At 39.5% G+C, this 20,928-nt stretch overlaps 1 protein-coding gene across 3 annotated transcripts in view; it reads right to left on the bottom strand.

The window, feature by feature from the left end:
* NRG3 (neuregulin 3) overlaps positions 1-20,928 on the bottom strand; it is a 1,071,332-nt gene that overhangs the window by 291,998 nt on the left and 758,406 nt on the right. The window lies entirely within an intron of this gene.

Genomic DNA, 20,928 nt, shown 5'->3' on the forward strand with positions numbered 1-20,928 from the left:
TGAGTCACATATATGTATTACTGACATCCCTGGAATGGATAATAATAGATAATAGTTTTGGGAAATTCTCATATGCTAAATGTTTTACATTTTTAATTCTATATCATTTAATTTTCAGAAGACCCTATGTGGTCATCACCATCATTACCCCATGTAGCTGTCTCAGAAGACTGTTATGGGAGTTAGAAAAAACATAAGTCTGATAGGACCATGAGTAGAATAAAGTTAGTATTCATAAATATAAGTTGTTGTTATAGTTGTGATCACTGCTATTTTCCAGATGTAGAAGCAGAGATGCCTGCCTTTAGGACTCTCATGGTTTAGAAGGGTACACAGACATGCACAGGCACATGCACAGGTACATTTGGACAGTGATAGAAACACATTCAATGCAAAGTGGCATGATGTAGGAGGACTGGTCAGCCAAGAGTGAAGCACAGTATTTGTTAAATATTTTGAATGGTATCTGCTAGACAGCAATAGCACCATAAATATGAGCTATGGTGGTATAACTGGTGTTAGAGAAGGGAAGATCAAAGAAGGCAGCATGGGAACTGGTACCCGGTCAAGGGTGACCCAGTGATGAGAGGAGGAAGGACAATGAACAGAAGAAACTAGGACATGTGCATGGTCCTTTTATTTTGTTTGTTTGTTTGATGTTTTATTTTTGAGAGAGAGACAGAGCGCAAGGGGGGGAGGGGCAGAGAGAGAGAGAGAGAGGGAGACACAGAATCCAAAACAGGCTCCAGGCTCTGAGCTGTCAGCACAGAGCCCGACGTGGGGCTCAAACTCATGAACAGGGAGATCGTGACCTGAGCCGAAGTCGGCCACTCAACCGACTGAGCCACCTGGGAGCCCCATGCATGGTCCTTTTAAAAGCAGCAAGTGTCTCAGCTGGTTGGGACTTAGAGAGTCCTAAATGCCATGGAAAGAAGATAATCCAATTTAGAACATGGAGAAGGGTCATCAAAGCTTTTTAAGTGAGAGAAGTGACAGAAATATTCTTGCATCCTTGTATCTATACTGAAGAGAGAATATTCAGAGGCAAGAAGTAGAGAACATGAACCAGACAGGCATGGAGACCAGCCATGTCCCCCGGTCTCTTTTGACATCTCTCTACCACAAGTTTCTAAGGCCCTGTTCAGGCCTCCAGACCACGAGCACCTACTTGTATTGTATTGAGAATGGCTTCTGTATTGAGAATGGCTGAGTTGAACTCAATGAGAAAATCACAAGCCCATTTTCCTTGAATAATTTTCCTTTCCTTCTTTCCTACTGCAGCGCACTTTCCATAATTTATTCATCCCAGGGTGCACTTACAGAGTGCATCTGCTTCATCATTATTTTATTATTTCTTCTTGCTTTAAAATTGCATGAGCTACTGAGAAGCAGAGATGATGAACAGGGAAAACAGCTGGCTCTTGCAAGATGAGGACTGTGGTTAAGTTTTGGGGGGCCTCTACCTATTCAGTCATCTGTATAGTCTTGCCCACCCAACTTTTATATTCTTTTACTCATTTATGTTTCAACATTCAAAATTAAGCCTCTCTAATGTCTTAATGGCCTTCCTCCCCCCACCCTATATTCATTTTCCAATGCTGAAAAATCCTTCAAATGTTCTAAAGTCTAATTCCTCATCAAAGCAATCAAAGCCCTTGACAATCTGCCTCAATTCAATTTCCTTGATACTTCCTACAATTCAAATGTAGTCAAATTGTTCCTGGAATGCTTTGCTGTCCTTTTACTACCTACTTTTTCTAATGTCCCTTCCTTCCTCTTTTGGGCAAGACACAGAGAGGATGGGTACAAGACACCTACCTCCTCTATGAAGCATAGAGGAGCACAGGTTCCTCTCAAACTTTTATCAGGACCACAGTGTCGTGCTCCATTAGTTACGCAGAAGGTGTACTCAAGACTTTTATTAATCTTTTCTTTGGCTTAGAGAGTGTCATACACAATGGTAATTAATTATCAAAGATATAAAGAGAGACACAGTAATATTGACCAAAACTTACTGTTTCCTCTGCTCCATCAACAGGAATTGATTATTCGTTTACTTCTTGAGCTCAATTCTAAAATTTGGTTTTTAATGGCAATGGAAGAGAAGGTTTTTATTTAAAGACATATCTCCCTAAAGCATCAATTTACATTATATATACTTGCCTATTGGCTCAATTTTAAATATTTTTCAAAAATAGGAAATGATGTAAAAAGAAACGTTACCTTGACTTAGTTTGGAATCACATAGCCAACACTTTTGGGAGAAATAAAACTGTGAATTCTGTCCATCGTGATGCAGTAAAACCCTCTAATTTATTTGCTTGGTGCGAAAGAATGATTGCATTGCCCATTATCCCTCCGGGAACCAGCTGCTTCCTCAACTCTTCTGCTTTAACCTCTATCTGTACTTATTAAAATGTATCCTTGTATCTAAATATAATAGGATTGCCCATCTATGGGGAGCTAATGCTACTTTATTGCTTAGTGAGATCTCTAACTCAATACTTTAAACTGTGAACACAGGAGCATTCTTAATGTACACACAGAAGCAATTTTGCAAGAAGCATCCTGTTTGCAAAGATGTAAACTCAATTCAACAGCATGCAGACAAATTGTACCTCAGAGCTCTTGCCTATAAAATAGGATCTTCCTCAATACCTTATGCCTGTGCATAGTTTAAGAAAAAGAAAAGAAAAGTAAAGGAAGAAGAAAGCTGGTGTTGTAACTCAATCCCTTAACTGAATTTTACTCTTGTCTAAGAGTGTAACAATGGCACCACAAAAATACAACTATTACTTAGGAAAACTACATATGAAAACACATACTTCAATAGAATGGGCTGGAAAACTTTAACTTTTACCACTGTAAATGTACGTAGAATGTGAGGTTGGACCAGCTAGTTATAGCTTTTTGATTCACAGATCTTTGTTAAAAATTCCTCATCTAGGGGGCACCTGGATGGCTCAGTTGGTTAAGCCTCTGACTTCAGCTCGAGTCATGATCTCATGGTCTTTGAGTTGGAGCCCAAGCTGGGCTCTGTGCTGACAACTTGGAGCCTGGGGCCTGCTTCGGATTCTGTGTCTCCCTCGCTCTCTGCTTCTCTTCCGCTTACACTCTGTCTCTCTTTCTCTCTCTCTCTCTCCCTCAAAAATAAACATTAAAAAAAAAAACAACAACAAAAACTCATCTAAGCCTCTTTAGCAATTTCTTTAATATTAGCTCAGAGCGACCAATTTACCTTGCATCTGTAAAAATATAATAATAAAATAATAAATATAACGGCAAGAACTATGACCTTTTTACTGAATGTTATGTATATATGAAGTGTTATAGTAGGCAAATTTTAACAGTTCCTCTATTTCATTATTAACATTATTAACAGTTCCTCTATTTCAAAGAGGCTACTATTTACAGAGTTCTATAGTTGGCATTGTGATCAAGGAGAAAAAAAAAGGGGGGGGGGAGGAGAAAGAATGGAGGAAAGGAGGAAGAGAGGGAAGGAGAATACTAAAATTAAAACATCCGTAGCTTTATAGAGCTAACCACTTGGGAGAGGTAGTGTGGGGAGCATCTATTAATTCTGCCCATAGTATGCTTTGCAAATATTTTTAGTTCTTGTCCTATTTAAAGAAACTGAAACTGGAAATTATAGCTTATATGTATAGATTATATAAGGGGTGATTATTGTGAGAAATTCATTAAGCAGGCCAATACTCAAGAAAAGTCTTAGATCTCCACCAAAAATTTTACATGTTTGAAATTATCAGAAAATATTTAAGAGAAGTATAAATTTTTAGAACTTTTTTTTTCCGTTTAATATACCTTCAAAACAATCTGTAGTCTTCATCCTAAAGGGGCCATCTCTGCTACATTATACAAGGTCAGTCAACCAATATATGCCAGCACTATAATTTACCCTAAATCAGAGTGGCTCCAAACTTTAAGGCTTCCCACCAGTAGATAAACATAAGAACATTCTATCTATGTATCTAGCTAGCTAGCTAGCTATCGTCTAGCTATCATGTAGCTATCTATCATCTATAGCTAAATGAACAGTATATGATGTTCACAAACACAGTGGAAACTCCCAAAAGCAGGAAGCAAATGTGAGCATATGTAAAGGATTCTGATGACAGGGTCACACTTAGTTTACAATCTTGGGGTACCTGATAAACAGTAAATGGTGACAGGGCATGGGCTTCAAAGGAAAGAGTGCTTCAAAGTCTTTTTGTTTCCCTACTTCTACTCTATCCCCTTTCCAAACCTTTCACTCTCCAAATTTTCTTCTGAATCTATGGCTCTTATCACTCTTGAGAGCTATCAGTGCCTCTCACAGCCCAGCTTCTCTTTCCCAGTATTCTGTTCAGCAAGCAGTCACTGAGAACCGTGGTCACACCACAGTCTGTGCTGCGTACTCGGAAAGGAGAAAGGAAGGGGCTTGGGATCTTATGCTGGGGAGCTTAACAAGCACTGATTCACTGCAAGGGATGCAAACAATAGGAAGAGTTCTCCTCTGGAAGAAGGGGGGTTGTAAATAAGTTAATACTTTTTTTTTTCTTATGTGCTTACTATGCGCCAGGAAATGTTCTAGGCATTCTATCAGCCATAAAGGAGATCATCTACCACAGATTCACTCAGGCTACATTCATTAATAAGTCAGTTCACTTATGAACACATCATTAAGTGGCAAGGAAGCCAAAAAAATCATTCATTCATTTTAGAATGTGTAACTTTTACTGATAAATGATAAGCACATCTTCTATTCGTCTGAGGAGAATGGTATGTCCTAGAAAAGTAGGATAAAGTACTGCTGTCCTGCTAGTCCTTGCCAAAATTTTCTAAAACTTACCAACGAAGAGTGATTCCTCAGTTATGTCTCAATAATATACTCTTCTTTGACATATAAAATCTGGCTAATACCTGGCCTGAAGCCTGGTCTATAAGGCTATAGGGAACATAGAAAGAACAGCTTAGAAAGAAGTAAACCTAAGACTAAACATGGCGAGGACATTTAAACTTTTGTGCAGAACACCTTAAATTCCAGCAGCCACCACGGTCACACAGCTAATATCCCTGGGAACGGAGTTTTCAGACAAGGATTGGATGGTAATTGAAATGGAAGCTGCATAATTTTGAGTTTTCAAGTGCAATTCCACCAACACTGCATTGTAAAACTAGGGTGTTTATTATGTGTTTCTAACAAAAGAAATGGCTCTGAATAAAGCTCCACTATATTCGTGATCATATTGAACTACCTTGAGTACTCAGAGCAAACATCAACCTCGTCAGCTCCTACCATGATCAACAGCATTTCATAAACATTGAACACCACTGAATATCTTCATTTCACTGAAAACGTCCAGAAAATAAAGATTCAAATTGAGATAAGGGAAGAAAGGATGGTCTGGGAAAAAGTTTGGATTGGGAGGAGGTTTTTGCTTTCATTAGAATATATTTAAAGATTTTACAAAAAAACAAGTATTTTTGTATTACTTGCATAAATAAAATGTTAATTTTCAAAAATTCAATCTATTCATTACTTCCTCAAATGTTGATTGAGTATCTAATGTGTCAGACATTTGGCTAGTCATGATTCAGCAGTGGATAAGATTAAGAGGAAAATACACTTCATGCCGCCCATAGTCAAGAGAGGGGCACAGGGTGGTACTTAAGACCCATCTCCTGCACCAGCCTATCTGGGTTCAAATTCCAGCCTCAGAAGTGATAAGCTGGTACGATCATTCGAAATACTTATCTTCTAATCTCCTCATCTGAAATATGATGATAGCAATACCAGCACCTACCTCATAAAATATAGTGAAAATTACAGGGTGTTAATGTGTGTAAAGGGCTCAGAATAGCCCCATTTGGTACCTGTTAAGTTCCATATAAGTTTTGGTATTATTAGTTACATGAATAATAATTTCCATAGTCTCTTTCTCTACCTGGATCAAACAGGGCACTGATAACCATGTAGATGAATATAGTATGTTATATGATAATGCCAGTGTAGAGATTTTCATAGCTCTGAAATACAATAATGGAGATACAGTGATTTATAAACTGAAGTTTATTACATAAAATAACTTTCTTCTTTTCTTTCTTTCTTTTTTTTTTTTTTTAAGTCGGTAAGGACACAGTCTCAGGACACAGGTTGCCTGGGTAGAATACTGACTTTACCACTTCCTATCTCTATAGCCTTAGGTGAATTAACTTTCCCTTCCATGTCTCAATTTCATTATCTACACTGAAAAAAAAAAAAACAACACATCATGGGGCTGATGTGATCATTAGAGCATGTGACCTATATAGTTCTACATGGCCTCATTCTTTAAAAGATGCTGAGCTCTGACATCAGTGCCTTGAAAATCTTAGTAATTTCTGAACAAGGTACTCTGTACTTCTGTTTTACACTGGGCCCCCCCAAACTATGTAGTTAGTTGTGGCAAGAATTAAATGGGCTAATATATGTAAAAGATTAGAATGGTATCTGGCACATAGAAAACACTACGTGTTAGGTATTATTATATTTTCTCTATAGATAATACATTCTTATTTCCAAGTGATTATAGAAATCCAGTATTTTTTAATTTTCACTAGAATAAGAAAAACTGTTTATATTTGTGTAGGATTTAAACAGTTAACTTACCTTAGCATTCAACATGACATACCACCTGCTATAAGATGTCATTTTCATGAAGAATATGCTAGCTTTATGATAGGCTTTGGCTACAAAGATCTTGCCTATGACCACAAACTGGTTCAGAGAGAAAGGTGCAGGTGGAAGTGAGGGCAGTCCTGGGAGGAAAAGATCAAAAACTTCTCAAGCTTCTCCTATGTGCAGAGTGGTACAATGGTCCTTTCTCCCAATACTAGCAGAGCTCTTGCAAAGTGGGTATTATCAACCTGCTCATTAACAGATGGTGAAGTAAAGCTGAAGGAATTCAATGCAGCCTAGCCAGAATCATAAAAAATTGTGAAGATTTAAATGCTGGTAATTCTAACTACAATTTCTATACTTCCATTTCTATCCACCTTGGTTAGTGAGTATATGAGTGAAGTATTTTTAAGTCTCTCATTTTATATATAGATAGGGGTTTAAGTAAAAGGAGATTGCTTTAAAAACCATTTACCTTTATGATGAGCACTGAGTAATGTACAAAACTGTTGAATCACTTTATTGTACACCTGAAACTACTATTACACCATATGTTAACTCTATTGTAATGAAAAAAAATAAAATTTTCCAAAGTGGAAAAAATAAATTTAAAAAAATGAAAGCACCCATGTGTTCATTATGGCCCCTTCCCTCCCCCCCGAAAAAAAAAAAAAAAAAAAAAAAAACAAAAACAAAAACAAAGAAACCTAAAAAAACAACAACAAAAAAAAAAACATTCACCTAAGTCCTGGCAATAGCCCAATGTCTGGGAGAATACACAATGGTGCTGTGTTCTGAAATCATGTCTTTATCCCTTCAACATTCTCTGAGAAAAGGAATAGAAGGTGTAGCAGGTACAAGAGTTCATGGTCTGGAAGATTTGCTATGTGCCAGTGTGCACCATACACGACAGTGATCTCTCAGACAAGGACTCTGGGAGTGGCCACTATTGTTCTATAGCTCTAAGAAATGTTCCACTCCACGAAGAGATTAGAAGACGAAAATAGAGGACGACAATGGTCCCTAAAGAAAGAAGGAGCCTGAGCAAGACACAGAAGAGGCCCATTTTCATACTTCTTCATTTTTGCATGGACGGTCTTGTTGTATGTAAAATGTCAGTAACGAAAAGCACAAAGCATAAAGTTACTCTGAAAAAAAAAGCGAAAATGCAAAACAAAACAAAATTCTCAACCACTGTATGCAAGATCGAATGAAAAGGATTATGAAGAAATAAAGGGAAATTAAAAAAAAAAGATTAAAAGATACATCAGCTACAACCTTTCTGAGCACAAACATTGTACAAATTGGAAGATTTCAGATATCTAAGAAAACAAAGAAGCCTGATTGAAGTTCTCTCTGCCCCAGGATGACACAGAGGCCAAAGGTGCATTAACTCCCCTTAAAAGCAGCTCCAAACTACAAAAGAAACACTGTTCAAAGACAAAATAAAAATTCAGGGACTTATCCTAAAGAACAACAAATGGAAATGACAGAGAAAAGGATTTCCATCCTCCTCTGTGGTTCAGGGACATGATTGCGGGGGACCCTTTGATGCCCTTCACCTTTAGAGTGACAAGGAGTGCAAACATCTTTAGCAGGAAGAGAAAATAGGTTGGTCTTCCATAAGACAATCCAAATACAGGCTCTAGTTTTCTAGTGAAGTACTTTGTAAGCTCCAACTATGAATCCTCCAAATAAAGAAACAATTCAATTTTGTTGTCGCAATATTTTTTTAAAGTTTTTACTTGAAATCCAGTTAGTTAACCTACAGTGTAATATTAGTGTACTAATATTAGTACAACTGAACAATATTCTGTTGTACAATTTAGTGATTCAACACTTCCATACAACACTCGGTGCTCATCACAAGTGCCCTCCTTAACCTTCACCACCTCTTTCATCCAACACCCCCACCCATCTCCCCTCTGGTAACCTCTGGTTTGTTCACTATAGTAAAGAGTCTGTTTCTTGGTTTCTCTCTCTTTCTCTCTCTCTCTCTCTCTCTCTCTCTCTCTCTCGCTTATTGCAATAGTCTTAAAATGCAAACAGAAAGGCTGGGAATTTTCCTACCCCTTTTAAGCAAAATAAAAATATTTTTATGCATGCTGTTGAATGGAATATACCTCCCTAATTCCTATTTGTTTTTTTCTCTAACGCTGAAAGTCTTGCAAGCACAACTAGATGTAGAATTCCAGAAGCTTTCATAAAGTTTTGTCACTCAGTTAGACAAGTTATTCCCCTGCTGTGTAGATGTGAAAGATGAACTTCTTTGCCTGTTTACAAGTGAAGTATGGTACATCACAGAGTGCTAGAACTCATCATGGCAACAACTGGATTTCATCTGAGAGACTTCAGACTTACCATTAAGCACAAAATTGGCATCTTATTTGAATGTACTTCCCTGGGAACTGGTGCTGTATAGGTTGGCAGATGTAGAGACTGCGTGATGAACCATCTTCTCAATAGATTCAGGGGAGTGGTAGACGGTAAGGACCATTCACTGTTAAGGTCATGAAGGGGATTATATTCAACCACCTATTAAAAGCCTAGAGATGATCTAGAGATCTATCTAGGCTATCACATGCTAGATAGATGATATTAAAAGATACATCAGCTACAACCTGATGTATCACATCAGGTATCACTAAAAAGGCAACGATATATATATATTTTTAATGTTTACTTATTTTGAGAGAGAAAAAGCATGTGAGCGGGGGGGATGTAGAGAGATAGGGAGATATTATCACAAGCAGGCTCCACACTGTGAGTGCAGAGGCCTACACAGGGCTTAATCTCACAAACCGTGAGATCATTACCTGGGCAGAAATCAAGAGTTGGATGCTTAACCGCCTGAGCCACCTAGGTACCCCAAGGTAATAATATTCTAAAGGAGAACTAACAAGTAAGTGATAGACTAGAAGATAGCCCATGTGGACCAGGAAGTGTTTTGAATTCCAACCTAAGGATTCTGAACTTTATCCTAGACAAGGGAGAGCCATTGCAATTTTTTTGAGCAGGAGAGTGGCAAAAGGAAAAACGATACAGTGTAGAAAGTTTTTGTGGTAATATGTAGGAAGAGACTAATAGGTAAGAACGTCAATCAGATGGCTTTTTATGGTTGACTAACCCAATACTCTAAGTCCTCTTGTCTCTGTTTTCCTGTCATGCCTACCTACTGCAATTCCAATTTGAATAAATCCAACTTCCTTCTTTCCCTGGATTTATAGCATAGAGTCTCAATTCATAGCTGTTACCTTGGTATTCTATCTGGTTAGCATTATTTCATTCTTAAATGTTTCCCTGTTTGGCCAATTCAATGCTACTCTAATGATCACCAGCCACTACGGAGCCATCTTTATGATCCACTGATCACATCATTCTTTAAACTCATCCTTTATTGTTAAAGTTCCAAAGTTCAGTCCTGAGTACAAGGTTTTTTTCTCTTCTGACTCCATATTCATGCTTCTGGCTTAAATTGTCACCAAGTTAAAAAGGACTCACATGTTTATATTTTTAGCAAAGACCTGTTCTTTGAGTTCCAGACCTAACTCTGTAGTTGGGATCTTTACATAGATATCTCAAACTTGTCCCAAACTCAACCTGTCTGAATGCCAAATGAGGATTCATAGCTGATGCTGGCCCACCCCATCCCTACCACAAAAAACCTTGGATTGCCTCCAGCGTGCCCTATCTCAGTGAATTTACCACCACTTAAGTAGTGTTCAACCCCAAACCCAGGAGTCATTTTCGCCCCTTACTTTCCTTCATGCTTATATTTGATCTCTCAGTAATCCCTGCCACTTGTTGTTGTTTTTTAATGTTTATTTATTTTTTGAGAGAGACAGAGAGAATGCACGAGTGGGGCAGGAGCAGAGAGAGTGAAAGAGAGACCAAGGATCTGAAGCAGGCTCTGTGCTGACAGTAGATGATGGGCTGGCCTTGAACTCATGAACCACAAGATCATGTCCCGAGCTGAAGTGAGACACTTAACTTACTGAGCCACCTAGGCGCCCCAACAATCCCTGCCACTTCTAATCCCAAGTATCTTCTTTCTTATCCTCCTCACCTGGCCAATCCCTGCTTCTTTCTACTTCAGCTCAGTTTTCACTGCCTCAAAGAAAGTGTCTTCACTCTCCTGACTGTCATTTTTCCATATTGTACAAATCCATACAATCAGTTTAATTGGTAATATGCAAATAATGTTGACTGAGGGAGAGGGCACAAAGGAAGTCATTATCTGGAGATGCAGGCTAAAGCATAAGATAGAGGTCCAATCTGGAAATGGAAATCGGCATGTATTGCAAATATAGATGTGAGGAGAGAAAATATGGAAAGAAAACAGAAGAGTTCAGGTCTGAACACTGGGGAACATACCCATTTGGATATGGGACAGACAGAAAGAGAGAATGAAGAACAGTTATGGGTAAGCAAAAAAGAGTGACCACATTCATTTAATTAAACTAATCAAAACTTTGCCTATGTTAAATGGAGGATAGCATATCTTCAATTTATTTTTGGTTACTATGCAATTATTATTTCCCAACAGATCTTGTGAGGCATTCAGCATGTGGCAGGGCTCATCTCCTGCATGATCTTCCCTGGGGATGCTGGGGGTTGGTGGGAAATGCAGAATGTTCTGATGGAGAGGAGAAGCCAGATTGCAATTGATGGGGGACCATAAGGCAAGCTGAAGGCAAAGTGTAAGCTAGCCCCTCCCCCCCCCCCCCCCCCCCCCACCGTGGGATATGTGTGATATTTATGTGTGATATTCCTCAGGCACTCCTGGCTGCCCAGGAACAAAGGAAAGGAAAGAAAACAAATGGCTAACTGATAGAGATCACAGTCATGCAGGACATGAGTCTCCTTCAGTTTACAAATATCTTAGTAAATTACAAGAAAAAGGCAATCCTATCAATAGCCTAATCTCCAGAAACCTGTACACTCAGTTTCCTGGAGCCGCTAACATCACCCTCTCCTCCACAGTGATGTGGGGAAGAAAGGCAAGAAGGAAATAGCAGGCCAAATTGAATTTCCTTATAACTTGCAGCCCATTGACAAATACTTGAGGCAAATACAGAGTATAACATTTCTCCAGGAACCCCTGCTGTCCTAAAGTTACTGCCTTGCTAGAGGAAAAACAACCTTAACTTGACAATAGCAAGGCCTGTATCTTAAGAGTCCTCTTTAGCATATCAAAATCCTTCTGGAGGCCTTTACCTCCACCAACTCCATAGTATATAACCCGTCACTCTTTACACCCCTGTGCAGCTCTTTAGGTCCATGAGTCCTGTCCCCTTGCTTTAATAAAGTCACCCTTTTGGACCAAAGACGTTTTCAAGAATTCTTTCTTGGCTGTCAGCTCTGGACACTGCCCAAGCGCTGCCCCACCCAAAACCTCATCAGCAATCAGGAAACTTTCTATGTAAGCGTTTTTCCGATATATTGATTACAACAAGTGCAAAAAGGAGACCTGGATGAACAAGTCTGTAGTAACCAGTTGTGAATTTTTTTTTTATGTTTGTAAATTTGTACTCTTATCTTAAAAAAGGGTCACAGGATTGTATAAGCTTTAGGACCCACAGGGGGAAATCTCTATTTTGTGGGTCCTGGAGCTTATGATCTTAAGTTTCTCTTCAGTTTTACAATGAACATGTTTTTTAGTATTATTGCTAGACAAATAAGCTAAGGGAGGAAAGTAATGATGGAAGCCACATGGTGGGAGTCAGGGAGCTTTCTACAGTTTCACAAACAATAGGTATCCTATCCCAAAATTCTACAACTGTGCTTGACCATTTGGGAACAGAAAAATGACACAGAACCAGAGAACAAACATTACTGGATTAACTAATAACTACAAGAATTATTCCATCTCTAACAATTTGTATGCAGTCTTGGGGAAAGACAGTCTGCATGCATGGTGTGTGTGTATGTGTGTGTGTGTGTGTGTGTGTGTGTGTGTGTTGTATGTGTGTTTGGGTTTAGTGTGTGCGTATGCCGTGTGTCTGTATTCGTGCGTGTTTGTGTTTATGTGTGACTGTGCTCTGAGTGCTGGGGTGGAGACTGAGAAGCATATTTACTGAGTTGTGAAGGAAGTGTAGACAGAGAGACAAAAACAGAGATGTGGGAAACCAAAGAAAAGAGACAGAGAGAGGAAGAAATGGTAAATAAGAGAAGAGAGGGTGGGAAGAAATGATGGATGGATGGAAGAAAGAAGACAAGGAGGTCAAGTGACACAAGATTTTTCGAATTGTCAGAAGAAAGGTTGTCTTTATGCCTTTGGAAAATTAAGATAATAACTTAAAAAAATATGTGACCATCCCAACAAAGTGACTCTCAGTCAAGTACTCTTTAATTGGAAAAGTCTCCTCTTGTCACCCGGGCTCCAAAAGGGTAAAAAAAAAAAAAAAAAAAAAAAAAAAAAAGTAAGAAACCATATGTTCCAATCCTTTGATTCTTGTTTCACATTTTTGATAAATGTGTCTCATGGGGGCCATTTCTGCCAATCGTAAACTTTCTTTATGTTTCAGAATTTGCCTTCCAGCAGTCACATAAAATCTTACCACTACAAATTGCCAGGGAGCTCTGGAGTTCTGAAGTAAATAAACCAGAATTAGTAGGGAGTTTGGGCAGCAAAATTAAACTGAAGAACCAGGAAAATAAAGTAGTGAAAGTTCACTCTTCATTCAACTCAAGAAAATCATTATCGTTAGAAAATTGTACATTGCCTCCAAGACAAATAACACATATGACTGGGACTGGTCTCCGAATATCTCAGGTTCACAGTAACTTTAAATTATTATTCTTGATTATTATTACTATTACTATCCCTAAAAAATGGCTGACTAGATGAAGTTATTTACCTTCATTTCTATTCATACTTAATCTCCACAATTGCTCTTTCATATTTATACCATGTTGGACTTGACACGTCAACAAGACACGTCACTGATTATAGTAACACCAATATCTGATGTTGTCATGGCAATTACAGGTGGTGGTGTTGACAGAAGATGAAGAAGAGAAAAGGGAGCTCTGACCAATTTCTTGAGCACTTGGCTTATCTGAATGACAGTTCACAGATGGGAAACAGCACAGCTCAGCCTTCAACTCATGTCCTTCCAGTTCTGTACCCCTTAACAACAGCATGATTCTAAATTGCCACCAGATCATCAAGTCGATCTATAATATCAAAGTAGACGTAGTTTCCAAATTCATATTCTCTACTCTCCACTTATGAGAGGATAATTTTTTTTTTCACTCATCCTTAAGTCAACCGGGGTCTTTGAAAACACCTGGCACATGAAATATCTTTCTCTGTCTCCTGACCGAATTATTCAGTGGATGGAAAAGCTTCTGGTGGCAGCTCAGCACACTTTCATTATCTATGTAGAGTGTGGAAACTTGGTCTTAAATATCAACTTACAGATATTCCCTGTGTGTTCTGGTCACTCCTAATAGAAGACACACCAAGATATTAAGACCACAGTGCTTGAAATTTTAGAACTGGGGCCAATTTTGGCCATGTACCTATCAAGAAAATGTCCTATCTAATAAAACAAAGTCTTAGGACTGCTTGGTGAAAATGCCAACTTGACTCACACAAGCCAAACCTTTATGTCTCTTGATAATCTCATTGATCACAAAATATCCAAACATGTCAAAAATCTAGGAATGAGAGCATACAATGGAATGAGAGCAGTGGAACCAATCAATGAAATATATTAGCCACAACCAGGATCATTTAGTGTAGTTATTCTTGTCCCCTTGTAATACCGACGAAGTTAACTATATTATAAACAATTCTGAGTTTCCAGAGAACATGTGTTTTTAGGCATTCTGCAAGAAGTTAGCTTCTTCCTTGAAGTGGCTTGCAAATGGAAGTCAAAGGCAAGGAGGCAAACAAATCAAGAAAGAAAGAAAGAAAGAAAGAAAGAAAGAAAGAGAGGGAGGGAGGGAGGGAGGGAAGGAGAAAGGAAGAGAGGAAGAAAGGAAGATTGTTGGCTGGATTTTTCACTTCCGTAATTTCTAATAAAGAACTGCAATGGTGAGCCAAAAAAAAAAAAAATATATATATATATATATATATATATAAATTTAGGTCCCATACTAATTTTATTGATGTATTTGCATTACCTATCATGTGTCTACAATTAGTAGATGCTAGATCAAAATTTTGGAATGCTACCAGTTTTATCTCTAAAATTTCCTGCTTATGTATATGTGTGTATGTACATATATACATATAAATGTTTATTATTTGGGATGTCACAACCATAGCACCTCTTGAGAGTTATTCTTGAGATGAGTGAGAGCTTGGTTGAACCATTAAGTTTGCCAATGATTCTAAGCTCTGTTTTCCCAAGCCCAGAGCAATGGTGAGAAGCAGGCACATAACTGTTCTGACACCCTTTGCAAGGAGTAAGGCTGATGCTGCCTGTACAGTTGCCACAGGCCTTTGGTGATATACTTTCTCAAGCCTAGCTTTAAAAAAAAATTTAACAGTCTCTTCTTTTGAGATTCTCTCAGGCTTTTAAGTTAGACAAAATGGTGCTTAGGGTTAAAGCATTTTGAGCACCACACCATTATCTAGACACTGGAGGCTGAGATGTCTACTGCTAAGAAATCTAAGTCACAGTTGGAAAGCAACTTTAGCATCAGATCATTGACCTTGCCCCTTGTGGGGGGAGCAGCATTCTTCATGTCTGCCCTGGACCTGAGGGGACTACTTCCAGACTGTGTTTATACTCAAAACCTTGATACTGCCCCAGGGCTGGTGCATGTTTTTGTAGAAAGACAAAAATCTCTGTGTGCCACAAAGGAAGGAGTGGCCATGAGAAGTCTGCCAACTTCCTTTGGGCCTTAGGCTATGCTTTGACCACTCCTGAGTTCACAGGACTGCAGGCCCTCTTTACCTTGTCAGCTCTGGAACCCAAAGTAAGGAGATTGGAGAGGCAGGCCACACTCTGCTCTGGACTCCAGTCAGAAGCTCAGAAGTCTGCTGTTTGTCACTTAAATCTGGTGCTGTTGAACCTCCTCACAATGTAAAAGATGTCTGCTTAGGATCACACTGCATAAAAGTTTTATATGATTTGTAAGAACCTCACTGAACTATGCATCTGTTACGTATTGTGTATTTGTTAGGCCAATCCACAAATATTAATTAGCATATTCAAGTGAAAAAAAGAATGAACCCATAGCTGGAGTATTAAGAATGAGGAGATGTGGCATAATTTGCCTCTGGAAAAGCAAGCTGAGTTAACAGGAAACCACTGATGTATTTTAACTGTGAAAAGGGAAGGGTGACAGCTTGAGGTACACATCAGAGTTGCAGTTTGAAAGGAACACTAGAGTCTTCTTTATTAGAGTAGCTAGATGATTAAAAGGATTAAACAAATGGCAATATCACATTGGAAATTACTCAGCATTAGTCCACCAAATTATAAATGGTAACTTTCGCTATTATGGTGGAAACAAAGATGAAAGGAAATGGATGGATCTGACAGACAGGAAGTCAAATTTTACAAACTTTACAAATGGCAAATAAGGGACAGAGTAGTGTCAGAGAAGAGGCTCAGAATTTTGGCTTATAGAGGTTGATGGGGACAGGGTGTTACCCTGAGCAGTTAACAGTGGAAGATAACTAGCTTAAACAGGGTAATTGGGAGGTTGAATTTAACGTGCCATTGAGACATTCAAGGGAAGACATGAAAGTCTTGACCTTACTGAAGAGTTAGAGCTCTAGGTGAAAATTTTGGAAATCTTGGGCACACAGATGCTAAAAGAATATCATCAAGGAAAAGAATATGAAGTGATAAAAGAAAAGAGCCTGAGCGAGTAAGTGGAGAACTTCAACATTTAATGGCTGAGAAGAAGTTGAGCTTGCAACTATGACCATGGAGAAATATCCAGACAATAAGACCAAAGCCAACAGAGCGCAACACCAATGATGTCCAGAGGAAAAGACAGTCACAACACAGACGACGGGTTTACCACAGTAAAATATTGTTGACGTCTCAAGTGAGACAAGGGCTCAAAAAATGTTCTTTACACTGTGGTGTGGAGACACACGGACATTGTTTTTTTTTATTTTTATTTAAAAATATTTTTTTAATGTTTATTTTTGACAGAGAGAGAGAGACAGAGACAGAGCAGGAACAGGGGAAGGTCAGAGAGAGAGGGAGACACAGAATCTGAAACAGGCTCCAGGCTCCAAGCTGTTAGCACAGAGCCTGACGCGGGGTTCGAACTCACGGACCACGAAATCATGACCCGGGCTGAAGTCGGACGCTCAACCGACTGAGCCGCCCAGGCACTCCCTGGCAACACTTTAATAAAATATTGGGTGTAAAAAATCCTTTAGCTAACAATAATCAGGATAGGATTAATTGTGCTATACCGAATCTCAAAGAATAATATTCTGTTCTTCCAGAACTGAAGAAGTAAATGCTATTGGAAGGGCAGTGGGTAAGCATTAGGACACCAAACCCACTTCCACACCATGATGTGCCTGGGGAAGAACGTAAAAATGATAACATAAAACTTTCCCTGGAGAAGGATTGTCAACAGTGAACAGTCAGGTTTTAGGAAGGGAGGGAGGTGGAGCAAATACTGGGGGTGGGTGGGTATGGATGAGAATGTGAATAGAAGAGACCTGTGAAATATGGAGGCACAATTCCAGACATCATAGTAATAATCTTTGTGAGAGAGACAAGGAAGTGAAGGTCAGAGAGAGCAGCTAGAAAATATATAGCTCATGAACTATGGAGGACTGATGAAAACAAGGATATGATATAAACACATTGAGCAATTCAGAAATAAAAAAGTGAATAGAAAGAACAGGTTGTGTGAGTCTCAGGTGTCTCTCCAACGCAGGGCTTTGGCTCCCTTGGCAATAGGTTCTGACCATGACTGCATGACTGATGACTGGACCACCATGGGGAGGAAGCAGGTATGTGCTATGAAGCCCCAGTGTGATGGTGACCCTTAAGACCATTGCTTATATATGCCCATCACATACCCTATTGAGAAGCTGGGGAAGTTATGGAAGAGATTACATCAAACTTTATGAATTCCTGGACCCCCTGAAGACCATCCATCCATAACCCCCAACTTAATTACTATGGTCCACCTTATTAAGACTAAACCCCAAGCTGCTTAACTTGGTTGTTAATATGCTCACTTTAAATAGCTTGTGCCTAGTGGGCTTGGGACACATTCCCAGCAATAATTAATCCGGATGAAACCAATCCTTCTTTCCATTAATTAAGGAATGCCTTTCCCCAATAATTAAAAGAAAATCTTCATTAGCAAATTGTTACTAATCCACTCTGATGAAAAAGCAAGTTTGGGAGTGTGGGTCTCAAATGTTTTGTAGGTTACCGGATTTATTGGCAGGTGTGTTTTTTTTGGGTTTTTTTTTTTTTTTTTTTTTTTTTTTTTTTTATCATCTAGTACTTAAAAGGGCTGATGGACTGGATGAGAATACACGAAGGACAGGTCGCAATGCAGAGAATAATGACAAAAACTTTGATGCTATAATTGACAGCAGTTACTAGCCCAAAGATTGGAGCAGCTCTGTTACAATTGCTGTTGTGCGATGATATATATTACGGGATAAAAACTCATTTAGAAGTACTGTTGTAAGAAAAATTAAGTGTTAAAAGCAGATTTGAGCAAATGTAAATATGGTAGTGTAAGCCTGGAGCTTTTCCAGCCCCACACGTGCAGAGCATCCTCAGGCAGTGGGCATGCTGTGGGTCAGCATAAGGCTGACCGTATCAATGACCTGAGCTTCCAATGAAACCTTACATTCACTGAGATCAGTGACCTGGCAGGTCAATAGGCTTGGATGTGTTTCCTGGTCCCAGAAACATTTCGAACCATTGATTTTTCAAAGTCCACATAGGGTTTGGGTATGGAAGGCTTGCTACAAACATACCCTTTACTGGCGGCCAACCCGGAGCTAATGTCCTCCCTTGGCAAGAACACGTCTCCCTAAAGCTACAAACCCTTGACAAGTTGCTGACATCCTTGAAGGTCTCCCTGGGTTTTCAAAAAGTCAGCAGATACCCTCTTTCCCACTGCATGTTGAATGAGGCCAACCAGCTTAGCACTCATAGAATTTCCCTGTATCTTCTGCCAACTCCCTTTAGGACATTAGGCTCCGATGTGTGCTAGTGGAAAAGATACCCTGACTGCTTATGGCTTTGCTTCACATTCCTGCTCTACACAGCCCTTTTCAGGTTCACACTCTACGCACACACTGGCTTTTTTGTTCTTCTCCTGCCAAAAGTTCAATTCTAGTTGACCTAAGCAATTCAACACCTGGCAACCCCAATGACAGATGGGCTCAAACTAACCTCAGTCCCTGCTCAGGCTCAAGATCTGACCTCTGTGGTCCACATCCTAACTGGGGTTCCTTAGGGAATACTACCACCATTCGTGATCTGGGTGATGACCTTGGTTCAGTTTATTTATCTCTTGGAGACTCAGTTTTTAATTGGGATAATTATTCCTATCTGGCTAGCAATTGCTAGTTATCTATCCCATATCCTTCTCGCACCTTGTTTGGTAAGAGAGCATGATTTTTCACTTGGAATGTCAATGAGTACAAATAAGAAATTACAGAGAGAAGTCACAACATGGGGCTTTAAGGAAAATTCTTCTCATCCCATCTTGCTATTTCCATTTTCCTACCTGGGATGCAGATGTGACAGCTGGAGCTCTAATAGCTATATTGTGACCTTGAGGATGGCAGCCACGTGCGAGGTAGAGCAAAGCATAAAGTTTAAAGGAGACTGTGGCCCCATTGACTTTATGAAGCTTTCATACTTGCCCTGGACTCTTACCGTAGGTCCTTATGTGGCCCCTATATGAGAAGGAAATACACCTCTTTCCTGTCTAACATCTTTGGTCAAGTCATGAGTATCTAAATGATATGCTTCCTCCCAGTGATGGGATAGGTTTAAACTTGGGAGTGTGTATCAAAATACTAAGGTAGTAGCAGGGACATTGGCCTTCTACACATGTCAGTTTCCTTGCCCTGTACTTTTAGTTGGGCCTTTCTGAAACATTATGGGATAGCCATTTAAGCTGTTACTCTGTTCCTGATACTGAGAGTTGAAGCTGTTTCCTTGAGTGGTTTGGAGACAAATGCCTTGATAATTTCAAGGACTGGCTTTGTGTCTAGGCATCTTATGGAGGTTAGGATACCCCAGGCCTCCTATTAATTATAAACGCAATCTGTGAAGTGGCTCATGTGTATTATGATTTAAAAAATGTCTTTCAGAGCCTTGCTGGTGGCTTTCAACATTTTCTAAAGCAGAGTGCAATTATGTCTGATGGACAACCAACCATCAGCCTGTGGGGCACTCATTGTCACCCCCCGCCCCCCTTCACGTTTTCCTTTGCATTCACACATCAAAGTCACTTCAAAAAAATAATAAAATGAAAGAAAAGAGAAGAGACAGCCACAGCAGCTTAGAATGCAGGTCTATTATTTTAGAAATAGAACTATGTAGGTACAGCAAAAACAACATCAATATCGCCAGCAACATCAGCCACATTTGGCTTTGTGCTCTCTTCCCTGGCTTTTAAAAGCCTGATTTAATAAGTGTGGAAAAGAGGGGGTGTTTGTCCTCCAAACCCTCCACAAAACACTCCCTCAGCAGATGGAAAACCTAGCCCCAACTGCTGATGCAGCTTCTGTACCTCTGTGTTTGTTAGTTCAAAGGCATTAGATTCAATGGCCCAGGGGTTCCTGTTTCATGCTCTTATTTGGATCTACTGTTCTTGCTTCTTATTGCAGACAAGCATTTAGTAAGTGCGTGTGGATTGTTTGGGATTGCATGTTATTCATTTCCATATCACCTCAGTAGGTCATTGTGACTCTTGCAGATCTTCATACTTAAAATACACCAGGCACGTGGCCTGGATAGAGACTTAAAATCATTGAACCCCTGGCCAACACACACACCCACACACACGCATGCGCACACACATGAACAGTTGTGTAAGCTATAGAGATCCTCCTTCTTATAACTCCTATCATTATCCGACCACAATTGAAGGTAAACAGAATGGCCAACGGAATCAAAAGCAACAATTTTTAATTGAGCTACTGTGACTGCTTGCCCAGTGAACGTTGCTATGTCCTGAAGATCGCCAGACAAATCCGGTATGGTCTTTGTTCTCAAACTGCTCACAGTCCCAGTTTTGAGGCCCAAGCAGCTGAGAAGCTAGTCCCTGGGGAGCACGTTCGTTCCCCTTGC

Source organism: Lynx canadensis, chromosome D2, assembly GCF_007474595.2.
Source record: "Lynx canadensis isolate LIC74 chromosome D2, mLynCan4.pri.v2, whole genome shotgun sequence".
In the NCBI taxonomy this organism is placed as follows: Eukaryota; Metazoa; Chordata; class Mammalia; order Carnivora; family Felidae; genus Lynx; species Lynx canadensis.